Genomic DNA, 14,735 nt, shown 5'->3' with positions numbered 1-14,735 from the left:
GCAAAGTACTTCCACCTGGGCCTATGCAGTTCTATACTGCAGAGGGGGAAGTACATACATACTGCAGCATTACATCCCTAACTGTATAAAAACACACCACCTCTGGACTTCTGAAGGCTTAGGAAGGACGGCAATATGCACTGAATCTCTCTTTTCTCTGTGTATTAGTTCTTTGCTGATCTCTGATCCCTCCTGTGACCATGTTTTCAAGAAGAAAGATGCCAGATTGTAAGGAAGTTAGGGTACAATCTCATATGTGAAATGTTTATTCAGAATCCCAGTTAATGAAGGAGCCAGAAAGTAAAGAGATTCTTAGTGCATTGATTGTATTGAGATTTTTGTAATCATCACAATGAGATATTTTGCTTAAAACTCTTTGTATACTGCAATATATGACATAACACAGCAGGTTTTTAAAACTCATTGTTTCTTGGATTTGAATTCAGATTTAAGCCTTGCTTCTACAAACTCTTGCATATAAACGCAACTCAGAGCCACACAGTTACTGCATCAGGGAAGAAAAAAAGATATTTGATAATATCTTAGGGTCTTGGCTTATGATGACCCCAAACACCTGTACCACCTCTGTCTCAGAATTTGGCCCTCTGGCACAGATGGAAGAATTACGTGTGAAACAGCTCTTGCATCACTGCAATGTACAACATAGAAGCACTACTGCTACATTGGAGCTATCTTAATCCATTGGTTAATGAATAAGGGCAGTCCCAAGACTGCTTCACGTGCAGCTCAGGCATTCCTGCTACAGATGGAAACTTCACAAGCAAGCAGCTACAATGGTAGCTGGTTCATTCTCTAATCAACATTATGGATTAAGTCAATCAATTTTAGATTGTTCAATGCAGACCTTCAAGTGGTGCAATTACTCAAGGCATCCTATAACCTATATTACATATGTTTACTTCATAGTGAGTAGATCATTATTCTGTATTTGTTGCCATTATATTCCCTCATAAACTCATCTAAAACCTGACTAAATGACCTACTAGATTTAGTCTGAACATCACAAATGATTAAAGTCTGTTGAGAGCATGTGCATTTATGGTGCAGAAAAAAAGCTTTATAAAGAAAAATTACTGAGACATATTTTCCAAGTCCAGTATCTTAGCAATTTGAAACTTTATAGTGGAGCTCTGAAACACTACAAGAGTGGATATTACTTGCAGATACTTGGCAGTGCAGTATTACCTACTACTAGTGCTGGAAAAGTGACAGGCTTTTTTGGGTATTTTTACAAGGAAATAAATCAGAATGAATTACAGCTTTTGTGGAAATTCTATTCCAGGTATTTACTTACGCAGAGAAAATGAAATGGTACAAAATTATAGCATCAGACACTTTGATAGGTATTTTATAAGTTTCTAAGTTACCACTTTCTATCTACTAGCCATCTCAAAATGAGATTTAAGAAATTGTGACTGATGTACTCTTCACATTGGTCCATAGATATGAAGAGGGTAGAAGGAATTTCTTAGGCATTTGTACCCCTTCCATATTGTGCCTTTTAGAATACTGAAGACAAACTATTGAAGGCCAAACATTATTAAAAATGTCCTAATTTGCATGTTCATTTTCCCTTCCTGCCCTGTTGAAAACATTTTGCTGATGCTGCCAACCCATTCTGAAAGTGTTTATGAAGGGAAGCTCTGTCAAAAGGACAAATTTCGCATGATCTCTGACACTGAAGATGAGTGTGTTTTTGTTTCTGGACTGTTTGTTACCAGAGGACAAAGATTTCCTGAGTTGCCTGCAGCTAGCACAGCTATTTGCCAAAACTAACACTAATGGAAGGCCAGAAGTCGAGATCCCTTTTCAGTGTCCTGCAGTTTACTCAGTTTCTTGTCCCTTCTTTTCTGATACTCAGAAAATAATAGATGTATCAGAGGTTCTGGAAAAACAGATTTTTTTTTAATTTGCCCATGTGAACCCAGACAACCTAGATGCTTTTTAGTAAAAGCTATTTTGTCCTTAGTTGTTGCTGGTTGTCATAATTTTCTTCTAGTACTGTGCTTTATTTAGTATTACTTTTCTATTACTTCCCTTCATTCAGAGACATTAGATTGTAGTGGTGCTTTGTAAACAGGTAGCAGGTATCTACCAAGAATCACAGCATTTAAGTTTTCTAACACAAAATGTTAAATAAAATTAAATGAAGAAGAGAAACCCAGGACATTTAAAAGTTATATTAAAAACACAGAATCAAACCCAAACCTTCCTGCAGAATTTGAGTTTTGTTCATCTCCGACTTTCATAAATCTTAGGAAAGCAATAGCGTTCAGTATTTTCTGTTTTCTTTTTTTTTTTTTCTTTTCTTTCTACTTATTGTGATAGAAGCAATTTATTTAACTTGTTTGGATTATCATACTGGTGCAGTGGGAGTTAGGAGGCTTTGTAGCTACATCCTCATTTCTGAAAAGTGATTACTGCTATTATTTCTAATTATGATATCTATGATAGCTATCTATGATAGCAGAGTGAAACAAATACTTAAGTTAGTGCAATACACAGTCACTTTTCCTAATGATCAGTAAAAGCTGTTACTCTCTTCTCATTAATAATAAGCCTTGCACTAGTATATTTAAGGCATTTATGCAGACTCCCAAGATAAAGGTAATAAAGGGAAGCCAGCTCCAGATTAAGGAGGTTTTCAGGTGAAAAATGCTAGCTTTTAGTTAGTTTGCCTTGTATGGATTGTTTCTTCATTTTATATTTAACATTAAAAAAAGAGAAATGAATTGCAAACACACCATTCAAGGAAGTGTTGCACTGTATCAAATGATCAGTTTTAATACTGGCCAAGGATTTGCAGCATGTGATTAAAATTACTTTTTCTCTTCTTAATTATATGCAAGAGAATAATGTGTTTGCTGCTGTATTTGATTGTCAGTTGTCCTGGATACTTACTGACTACAAATGCTAATGCTAAAAACAAAGCTAAGACATTTCTGTAACTGGTGCCTTATGATAAGTTAACTTTTGTTATTTCTTTGTTTATGTGTTGCTACAGTAGGCATTTAAGAAGTTCTTGCATATTAGAATAAGTGTTCTATATTGCATATTCCCATGCTTTCTCCCATTTCTGTAAATAGAAGCTCAGCCTCTGTTATACAGTGAAACTGTCACTAGTTTTGACACTGTGAAAATGCAGTTAGAATTTGCAAGAATTTTTCTTTCATCCCTAGTGAATATGCTTTTTGTTGTTGAACGCAGTGGTCTTTGTCAAACTAATTATTTTTATGTTTAACATACATAAACATGATTATATCAGATGATTCACTGTTATTGCATTGCCTGAATGTAATTCCTACTGTTGCTTGTGGAAATAAGCATAGAGCCATATTAGGTGACTTTAGCAAAGAGAAGTACTGTTCTTTGAAATGCAAAGCTCTTGAAGTATATAAAACATGATAATTAATTTACTTACACAGTAACTGTTGGACAATGAATTACAGAGCATTGAGGAAGTAGTCCTTGAAAATGTGCAGGTATTACTGTAACAATGAGCTTCTGGTGGCAGAGACCTTGACTCTACCAAGAACCTTGTGCGGACAGAGAAGTGCAAAATCCGAAGGACTGAGCAAATAATTGTGTGTTTGACCTCATTGGTATCTAGGTTGTTTGGTTATGGTAAAATGCTTTTTTTAGGCCTGGCTACATGCACAGGTCTAGCCCAGAGGAATTGGACTATGTTCTTCCTAAACTTTAATTGGCTGCTCACCTCCTTACTTGGAAGGACAAAGTACAGGCAGAACAGCTGAGCTGTATAGACAGGGTTCCATGTTTTATGAGGAAAAGATGGAGAACACTAATAAGTCCTCAGCCAAGAAAAAGGTAGTTTCAGTACAGTGACAGAAGAAGTGCTGCTGATGGAGTGCTCTGAAATGGTGAAGAATGAGGGAGAATAAAATGGTTAGCTTAATTGCAGGATGTACTTAGTCTGCAAGACACTACAGCGCTACGACAGAGGGAAGGGACTGCAGTCAGTAACTATTGGGAATTTGTTTCCATTTAAAGCCTTATTGTTCACTGCCAGTATGCAAAAGCTCATTTTACTGAGGTTTCTATGATCTATCCAGAAACCACTTGACAGTATTCAAAAGAATTGGATAATTCAGATTAAATTCCTAAGCTAAAAGCTAGTAGTCTTAACTCTGGGAGAGGGCTGCTTTCTACATTTTAGTTGTAATATACAAGGAGGACAAATTCCACATTTAAATTACACACTTTACAAAACTAATCATCCAAGGAAAAGCCCACACTACCATCACCAGCCATGTCAAAAGAAATGTTGTATTTTTAAAATACAATTTATGTTTGAGGTTAAAAGCTGCAAGCTGCTTTGTCACAGCTACCTTGTGACCACTTTTTAAACCACTTTAAATTAATTTCTAGATACCAACTTCAACTGAAATTATGCTACCAGTAGAACTTCATAGCATTAGCAAATTGATGATAGAACTTTTGTTAATATAATTACAGAAGTAGCAATGCATTTCAGAGCTCCAAAGCTTCCATGCTGGAGACAAAAGTTCCTGTATAAACTTAGTCTGAAGATGCATTTCTCTTGCAACTCAGTCAATGTAAGACAGTAATGTTTAATCAGTTCTGAACGTGTGTTTAGCCTCACAATCATTAATATAAAAAATGTTTCTAATTTACATTCAGATTTTAATTCAGATGCATGATGCTGATTTATGACAAGATGCTATGAAACTTTTTGAAACACCGATGAGTATTTTCAAGGAAGTTAATTGCAACCTGAGTGTGGGAGCTTCTGAGTTTAGGAATGACAAAAAGTAAATCAAATGGAATACCTTATTTGTCATTGACTGTCGTATATTTAATCCATTAATTTTTTTTAGAAAACAGGATGATTTTGAAAATGTTAATGTATGCCATACACAACAGCTTTTTATTCATAACTACACCAGTCTTTACCAAGTGTAATATTCAGAACACTAGCAATGATCTTACCATACAATTAATTCCATGCCTTTGGAATCATCCTGTTGGCTTAATCTGGCAAATGAAAAAAATCTAAAGCAAATAGTAAACACAAAATTTTGCATGAACAAGGATTGAGGGTTTGCATCCTGGGTCTATAATCAAATGAAACTATGAACTTAACATCATTATGTATGCTCAGTGGGTCTCTTCTTTAGTCTAAAGTATTTCTTGTTAGATATGATTTTATTTGAAAGTCCATGAGAATGTTAGGCATCCTACCTGTGATTCTAGCCAGTGGGATATGTTTTGAACCATACTGGTTAGGTCTTCGTAAGCTCTGCTCCATATAACCATTTCCATTAGTACTGAACAATGAAGATTTCTCTCTTTTTCATTTATTGTACAATAAGAACAATTAGATTAGATTACTGCCTTGCATCCTATCATTTACTTCTACTCAGCTTTTAATTCAGATAAATTTGACATATCTTAATAAAAATATTCATCAACGTAAAATGTATTTGGGAGAAATACAGTTAATCACTGACATTATCCTTTAGCAGCAATAATTAACATTATAGCAATAAAATTATTTAGAGTATGTTTTTATACTTTATAATGTAGTTTAAAAGGGTGAATGATTATTTAATAAAATAAAAATTATTTTCATGACAGAAGAGATCATTGCTGTACTAGACTATTATATAGGCAGCTTTGAGTCACACAACAGCAGGCTTGAAGAGCATATATAAAGGACAAGATTCATTTTGCTGTCATTGGGGTGCAGGATAAAGCAGTTTGAAATGTTGCTCAATAGTACAGGAATGTATGTACCATCTACAAGATGAAAAGGTCAATATCTAAGTGTGGTATCTCTTTGGAAAACAGTTATGTGTTTCCCTTGTGATTCCACTTTTACTTCTGTAGTATCAGCATAATTATTTAATAACCATTTAGTACCACAGGTGTTTGTTATTAGATATTAATATGTCCTGTCATCACTCACCTGAAAACAAAGGTAATGCTTGGAAGAATAAGCATCCACTACTGTTCTAATACTTTGCAATCTTTTACTTTCTAATTTTTATTAATGAGGTGCTATTCCTATTATATACTAATCAATTTAATATCTAAAATTGTATTTTGTCTTTGGACAGGCACACTGAATAATAGTATTCTCAATGTTGAATAAAATCCAGTGCAAAATATTCCCTCTGTTAACCCCAACTGTCAGCAAGATCAATCATCAATGCTTCATGCCTGTCGCAATCTTTCATGTCACTGGGATTCTTGATGTCAAAAACTTGTATAGGGAACAATGCCAAACTAATATGAATCATGTCTGGAAAAAATATCCAAAACCAACAACACAGCCTTTTTATGATTGTATGCTGCCAGATTTTAGCTCCTTAAGATGAAGAGGATAGAGACTGAGATACCTTTTTGTTAATATGGCATGAGTCACCTCACTGAAAGGCAAACAAAAAATACCTTTTGCTTTCACTGTTGGTTTGCCAACACCATCACTCAGGCAAACTACACTTGCCTTTTCCATGCCTAAACAATATAGTTTTTAACTGTGGACTTAGAGCTTAATCATCTCTCTCAATCCATTAACTCCCACCCTCATATTTTGTCTTAAAAATCATAGATTTGTAACACAAAGGATAAAAACATCAATTCATTAATACATTAGTTTCTGTTAATGCATTCATGTGCAAGCATTAACTGTTACAAACTGATATATCGACAACAAATCTTAAACATTTTTTACCGCTCAGGCTGTGCAAAACTTTGATACTCTTTATTTTAGATGTTAAAATGCTCTTATTAGAAAGTTATTGTTTTGTAAAATTATTTCCCTCTTCATTTTTTATTCAGTCATACCAACTTTGCTAAGCAGAATCAGTGCAGTGATTACAAAATAAAGTAGACAAGGTTGGCTGCATACATTGGAAAGCTTATGAACACACATCTCAGTATTATGAGGCAATTGTGATATGCTATTTGGTGAGAGATATTTTCATGAATGTCAATCTACAGTTTCAATCACAAATGATTTTTAGTACCTTTGTTCTATGTTCTCTGCTTTACATCATAACTTTCCTTGAAATGTACACATCAGTCCTGACTCCAGTTTTATTATCATAAGGTAAAGTCAAGGAGGGAACTGAGTGTATTTAATATTTATGAAATAGCTTTGTTCATTTTTTATAATAGAAAAAAACAGTTGAATAAAATTCTGGAACCATGATGCAAAACTACATTGCTAATAATTCCCAGATCATTACAATGCAGGTTTTAATGTTTTCTTAGGTATACTAACAAATTTAATCTTTAAGTTTTAGTTACCGTGTTTAAATAGCTTTTAAGAAACATTCAGTAGCATGTTTTTGTTTTTAACTCATAAATCTAAAAAACACATTCATGTACCCAGGCTTAAGCCTATAGCTATGCTTCTGAATCCGTAATGAATTTATAACATAATCCAAAATAATCCGATTGTCTTTTACCATCCATTCCTTACAAGTTAAAGGAAATGCACATTTAATAAATAGATATTTATACACACCCACAAGCATACAGAAAAGAGTGTGCATGACAAAATTTGGACACTTTTGGAGTTAGCAATGTTGATTGTTCAGCTGAAAGTGTCCACAATAAACTCAGCGTCTCAAACACAGATCTGTTTTTTATCCTGAAAAGTTTGTTCTCACAGTGTTAGTTTGCCTTTTACACGCTACAGCACTAGCTGGGACAAAAACTCCAGCCTTTCCCATGTAGACGTTGCTTTTCCAGGGCTAATCTGATCACTTCTTATCACTTTTGAACTGCTTTATTGCTTTCTCTTAACATATTCTCCATGCATACTAAACCTTGTGCTTCCTATTGCTGTCTTTTCTGCTGCCTGTAACAAACTGGTCCTCCATGACTACAAATACTGTTTCATGATGCTAGTTTTTGTTGGTTTAGTCAGCCATTCTGGACAACATATGAAAGAATATGACAACAGAGAAAACTGGCAAATATCTACCAACATTTCATCTTATCAGCAGAGTACCTTCAGCCATAAATTACAAAATGGTAGTGGATGCAATTCACAGGTGGGGGTAGGCACAGTTTCTGAGCCTTGCAAAAAAAGTAGCATTTTGACAGGACTTACAGTAATGACTAGTTTAAGCAAATTAGATTAAATTCTGATTGGTCAAAAGTCGTTAATAAAGCATTCACTGTCTTTAATGGCTCAAGGATTTTACCCAGGGGCACTACAACTCACTTAGGACTCATACATACCTTACTGAGGGGAATTATGGTTTTGTTATTAATTTTGAATAAGGAGAGAGATCAAGGCATATGCAGGAAGTTTGTCTTATGGCTTTGCAAAAAGACACAACACAGCTTAGGGAATTCAGTGCTGGAGAAGAAAAGATGCATGTTCATTGCCAAGACTAATAAAAGCTAGTCAGGGGAAGTGCAGTGAAAACTACCAAATAATTCACCAAATTAAAACCTCCTGAGAAGTGTTTTGAGAAGCCAGGATGCTAGAAGTCATTTCCAGCTAGACGTACTTCCCATTTTCATTCTGGTTTCAGGAAAGTTTGGGAGTCTGCAAATGAAGAAAATGTCCGTACCCTTGGCACACAGGAGACAGGGAACCTTTTGTGCTCTTCTGCCATGCCCCTCCGCTTTGGCAGCACAGCTGCTGTAGTTGAACAACTGTTGTCACCCCCAGTATTCAGAACAAGCCTCTTGGAGGGCTTGTATGGATACTGAATTCTCAGCTGCTGAACCTTGGCACAAAACAGAATTGCAGGTGGCAGCTTTCACTTAACATAAGTGGTCTAAAAGGTCTCTAGAACCTTACGTGAGTAGAGCAACTGAGCACAGTGGAGAGTTGTTTCACTGAGGTCCTTCCAAGTATGGAGGGATCCAAGTCAGCACGTTTGCAAGGGAGTAGTTGGCCAAGAACAGGCTAACTGGTCTGCTACTCTGGCCGGGTGGGTCTGGCCTATGTAAAACAATATGCTTACATCATTTGGAAGGGAATCAATACATGAATTCTTGAGCATCCCTGTGTTAAAAAGAATGAGGCCTACTGACAGTATTTTATAAACAGCTTCCAAAAAGGAAAGGTAGTCCTTTCAGCATCGTTCCTATCCAGGAGTTAAACTAAGGAAGCTGATGGTAGCTTATATATTTTTGCTCTTTCTTTTATACATCAGAGGACCAGAAGTAGTTGCTGTGCAATGTGCTCTCAGCAATTCCTGCTGGGGGCTGGGCTAAGAATTAGGAATGCATTTTTTTCCTAAAAGCTTTGCTCTACCTCATCGAATGACTAACTTTAGTTTAAATAATATATTTTGCATTTGTAATAATGGGTTAAACTATTTCTCATTTTTTCCAAAGCTGGAAGGTTGGAGAACTACATTTCTCCCATAGTAATCCAGATTCTTGTTTAAAGTTTAAAGTTAATTTCTGAAAAGCCAGCGATACTGTGAGGAAGTGTTCCTCACCCTTTGTCAAAACCAAACCTGACCACCATTTCGATTAGAATAGTTTCAAGTTTCTAGTTATACCTCCGTAGTTAAATTGCGATTAAATGCTTTACTTAGTTAAATGAACATCTATAAGGATTTTTAAAGCAAAATCATTTACATTTATGATTGATTACTTCTTTCCCAGCATTTTAACACTTCAATTTTCTTTGGTTCCTGCTTTTCCTCCTTGCTTAAGGGCCTCCACTTAAGAAAAGAGGTCTGTGAAAAGGGATAGTTTCTCTCAGAAACAACTGGCCCCAGCAAAGATCTGCAAGAAACCACAGAAAATTGGAAAAAAAGCATGTACTCTGTAGGATAAGACATTTGCAGAAGGTTTTTGCATAGATATTTAACTAGAATAAAGATCTCTTTTAAGAGTTGTAATGAGCAAAATTAACTTAGAACAGCCATCTCTTTATTCTCTAGTATGTGTCTGGAGTTTATCTTGTGTCTGCAAGTTCTTGCATTGAAGTCAGTAAACTAAAATTTTACCTTGGGAGCCCAGTACATTATTCCTTAACCATGCAAAGATACAATTGTGATGATATAGAGGCCAGAGGCTAAGCCTGGGTAAAAATGTTTGTAGCAAAAGCAGTAACAATTACCAGAAAATTTTAAATCTTGAAGATTATTAGAAGTAAAATTATTTATGCTTCCTTGAAGTTGTCCAAATCTTAGCAGATATAAGTATAAAACAGAGTATAAGTATATAAAATACAATTCATATTATTAAAGTAGCTCTTTCTTTGACTTGTTCATTATATTAATAATTTAATGTGCCCATCTAAGAATTACCTAACTCACTGATTCTTTTTCTGACTGTGATCCTACACCTCTTATAGAGAGGTTGAAATAACTATATGCAAATAGATTAGGCTTCTTTCCTCTCAGAGTAAGCAAATAAGAGAAAAAAACACCAGTGCTGCAGGATTCCTTTCAAGCGCATACAAATGATATATGTTATAATCAATGATCTTGCATTGTCATAATCTAGCATTTTAGAGCCATTAACATTTACTTGTGAAAATCTGTTTTGAAATATTTATTTGCAAGCTACACCTTATTTCCTAGGTGACACCGTTCTCACCATTTCTACAAATACAGAGACATAGTTGAAGATGTCTCTGGAACCAGAGACAAAGAGCTGGAGTTAGGCTGCAAAGCATGAATCACCTATCTGCTCTATGCATAGGAAAAGATTTCCAGATTTCATAAGCATCAAAATCACCCAAACATTTTTAGAAAGGAAGACAAGTTGTCCATGAAAATCTGGTCTCTGTAACTTAGTGCTTTACTCTGCTGAAATTGTCCACTGGAATAACACTAGATCTCCCCTTTTGTCTTTACCATCTCTCCGATCTGTTCATCAGGAAGAGGAAGGATTGTCCATCTCCACTCCAATCCCTCTGCATCTCAATAGCTCATACATGGTATCTCGGGTTCCTATTGTTTCTTGATTCGCCTGGACAAAGAATATCTCTGGCTTTTTCAGAGTTATCTATTCTGGTATACATACACTGACTGATCAGCAAACAGAACAAACCAAACAAACAGCTGTAGGGTTTGTACTTCTGTCTTTTGTCTCCATTCAGTCATTTGTTTTCCTAACAGCTGTAGAAACATCTCATCCTTGAGATCTCAATAACACCAGAAAGGGCAAATGGGTTAAAAGTTACTAGAGGGAGTAACAGGTAGCTAGAAAAAAAATATTACATTAGCCTTGTTCTCTTTTAAGAACAATAAATCTAGAATTATTTACTGAATGCAATACAATGCTACAGGTCATTGTTAGCACGAAATTTGGATCCATAAATTAAGTAAGTATTGAGATGCTGCTCTGAGAGTCTGTAATCATCAAATAGGGAAATCTAGCCAGCAAAGGATGGGAATACCAGGAAAACAAAAAAAGAAGAATAATTTATGGCACATCCTCTTCCCTGTGGATCAAAGAAGTTATCTAGCAGGATGATGCCTGGTCTGTATTGTCTAAATTAATTGTGTAGGAAAGTCTGAAGGGAGCTGGGATGTGTCAGAAGATCAGATCATAGAGGAAAATACAAGCTCAAAACTTGGTAGATGGTTTATTAATTGCTAATTATTCTTATGTCTACTTTACATGATATTAAGCGTATGCTGGAAGCTTCCAAGTGGAAAATCCACACAATAGTTAAAGCAGTTCAAAGGCAGCTTTAATCCTCCTTTATGGCTTGCAACACTCTTGGGAAAGAAGATATTGCACAGCTTCAAGGATGGAAAGTCACTAGTATTAAGCAATCTGAGGCTAACTAGCAGATTACAAAGGGAGAAGTCCTAAGTGCATATTTCCCCATGTGAAACCTATCTATGTAGTGGTGGCTTTCCTTTCCCCATACACCTGTAACCTATAGAGAGTCTGAGATCAGTGCACTCTGGAAGCTGGTGAGCATAAGTTAGTAACTTTAAGAATATTCTTCTCGTACAGTTACTGACAAGTCTTTTCAGCTTTGAAGAAATTAACAGAAAAGGAATAATTTTATCTTATTTATCATCCCAGTAAGTTAAAACCGGAGCACATGCATGTCATAGTCCAACATCACAGGCATGACTGCATCCTGGCAGTCAGTATGTCATGATCAATACTCTTATCTGAAGAATCCTTTTGAAATATTCTCATAGTAACTTGCAGCCACAGACTTCACTAGTTGTGACCTATGGGGGATAATTGCAAGTGGTTTGCAGCTACTTGCTTTTGCTCTGTCTTGTGGGTTTGATATCAGTTGACAGCTCCTAACTCTACATTCTCACCAGCTTTCCTCTGATTAAAACATGGCTTTTTTACATTGTACACAGGACTAAAACAGGTACACGCTTCCTTTTGTGTTGAAACAGTTCCTGACAACCCTTCCGTATAAAAAATGGTGAGGCCTTACAGCTGGAGCTATGTCCATAGGAAACAAACCTGAGTTTTTTTTCAGCCTGACTGCATGCAAACTGAGTGCCTCTGAGCATCAGATTATCTTTGTGCTTTGTATTGCAGAAAGGTGTTGCAGAAGCCAGTGCAGAGCTGGCTGTGGTCCATCAATACATTATCATATTTATGGTTAGATACCTACAACTGGATAGCATAGACTGCTGCTGCCACAGCTGTCTGAAATAGTATCCAGTGCTATCACTACCAGTCAGAGCAAAGTAGGTTTGGCAAACTACCGTATACAGTATCAGCAAGCCTGGCAGATACAATTCACGAATGAGGATCAGCATAGCCTCAGCATAAAGAAACGCCAGATGAAAAGGTAACTTGCTCAAAGTGAATGTATTGAACATATGGGATGAGAGAAGCTGTTAAAGGAAGATGACAATGAAGAGCCTCACTTCACAAGGAGGATGTCAGAAAGCACACAGAGCGAACGGGTTCGATTTAAAATGCTCCAGAGAGTCTTTTTTTAAAAAAGGATTCAAGATTTCAGAGCTAGGTAGTGTGTAATACCTGGAGCTGCTTACATAGCTCACTGAACTTTCGGAACAGAGCGCTGTGTCTGCAGAACAGATGTTACCCCCACGGGTAAATTTACCTGGACTGACCATTTGACAATGTATCAATTTAAGTCATTTGGTAGATATTTGAATGATAACCATATTATATTTTTCTTTTTAAGCCACAAATAAATAATATCAGAAAGAGAGTAAGAAAAAAAGAGCCTGAAAACCAAATTAATTTTACAATAATAGTAATAACTTAGTGATTCACCCAGCTGTGACTCAAAAGCAGGCCAGGCAAAGTCTCATTCTTTGCATCCTGAGGAGTATCTAGTGGATGATACCATTGCTTCAGCTCAATCTCTCTCTCACTTGATCTCTTTCTTGCCCATCAAAGCTTTTCTTGCCTTCGTGTGTTTGTGATTCTGCTTTTCTGTGCCTGACAGTTGTAATGAAGATATGCCACAGTTAGTGACAAGGCAAGTATTCTAGAAAAATACTGCCAGAAGAGAATGAAATGAAAAAGCTAATACCTGCCATCGGTTTGTGGAAGCAATCACCAATATGTAAATTTATGGCACACTCTGTAACTTATAGAAAAAAAGTATTTGTTTAAAGGTCATCATTAATTAAAAAATCAATGAAAACACAAATGCATGGAAGAAAACAACTCACCATTAAAATGTCATTGCAGCATAAGGATCCATAAAGGTGATACGGGAAAAGACAGCATAAGTTTGTCTCCATTTCAACACCAATTCTAGCTGAAAAAAATGTTATGAATTTTTAAAAGCTTGAAGTTGTGCTACTCGGCTTAAAGTAACAAATGTTTTTGGTTTTTTTTAAACAAATCATTGTCTTCTTACATACTTTAACATTCTTATCACTTCAGGGTACTGAAACTCTATGTATGTCCTATGATGGAATATGACATTTCTCTCTCCCTCAAATTTCTGAATTTAGGCCACTTATGTACAAAGTATGTGTAAGTTGCCACAGTATACACAGTAACATACATTTCCTCAGCAATCCTCAATTTGCTTTTGCCTCACCTTTAACTATTAGCAAGGGAAGAACCTGTTTGTTATTAATACACCTTTACAAAAATATATAAACAAAAAAATGCCTTCTGAGAGATGCATTTTCTAACATTATCTGTAGTTACTATTTCAAGATTCCCTGAACTAATTAATTGCACATTTTAAAGCAAATTAATGTATTTTAGCAGCAGCAGTGTGATCTTTTCACCCATTATTTACAATGCTTTATAATTATGGTAACGATTACAGGCACAGAAAAATCAAGACTTTTGTATCTTTCGATCTTAGAAATTAGTGCAAAATAAGGTGAAATATACAATAGCATTATTATCCTGATACAAAAGCTGGGAAGTCAAGTATTGTCTTTCATTGTCTTTGAATTTCACACACTGTTTTAGGCTTCAGATGTGACAGTATAATTTGTATCAGTATAATACTATAATAATTTCAGAAATATAATACAATAAACACTATCATTGTTTACATAATCAAGATATTCCCATCTCATAATCCAAGGATGCTTGTAACAATCTGTTGTATTGCTTACATTAACATTATTACCTACCCTGAGTACATTGAGATGTAATTTAAAACAGAAACAACAGAGTATTGGGGATAAGGAAATGCTGATCAAAACCTTAAGGATTTCTAGAGGTCACAACCATCCTGGCAGTCTGCCAGGATCACAGGAGCTGACTAGAGAACACTTTGCAGTTTTCCTGCAACTGCAGGTTAA

The 14,735-nt window shown here is 35.7% G+C and overlaps 1 protein-coding gene and 1 long non-coding RNA gene across 2 annotated transcripts in view; one reads left to right on the top strand and one right to left on the bottom strand.

Moving 5' to 3' along the window:
* Window positions 1-14,735, bottom strand: part of LOC121087869 — a 242,339-nt gene that overhangs the window by 9,006 nt on the left and 218,598 nt on the right. Inside the window, exon 4 of the long non-coding RNA XR_005827775.1 lies at window positions 13,635-13,723. This is a non-coding gene — a long non-coding RNA (uncharacterized LOC121087869). The remainder of the gene's footprint in view (window positions 1-13,634; window positions 13,724-14,735) is intronic.
* SHISA9 (shisa family member 9) overlaps window positions 1-14,735 on the top strand; it is a 190,375-nt gene that overhangs the window by 9,456 nt on the left and 166,184 nt on the right. The window lies entirely within an intron of this gene.

This window comes from Falco naumanni, chromosome 4, assembly GCF_017639655.2.
Source record: "Falco naumanni isolate bFalNau1 chromosome 4, bFalNau1.pat, whole genome shotgun sequence".
Classification (NCBI taxonomy): Eukaryota; Metazoa; Chordata; class Aves; order Falconiformes; family Falconidae; genus Falco; species Falco naumanni.
The sequence above is the reverse complement of the archived record's forward strand: the minus strand, read 5'-3'. Positions and strand labels throughout refer to the sequence as shown.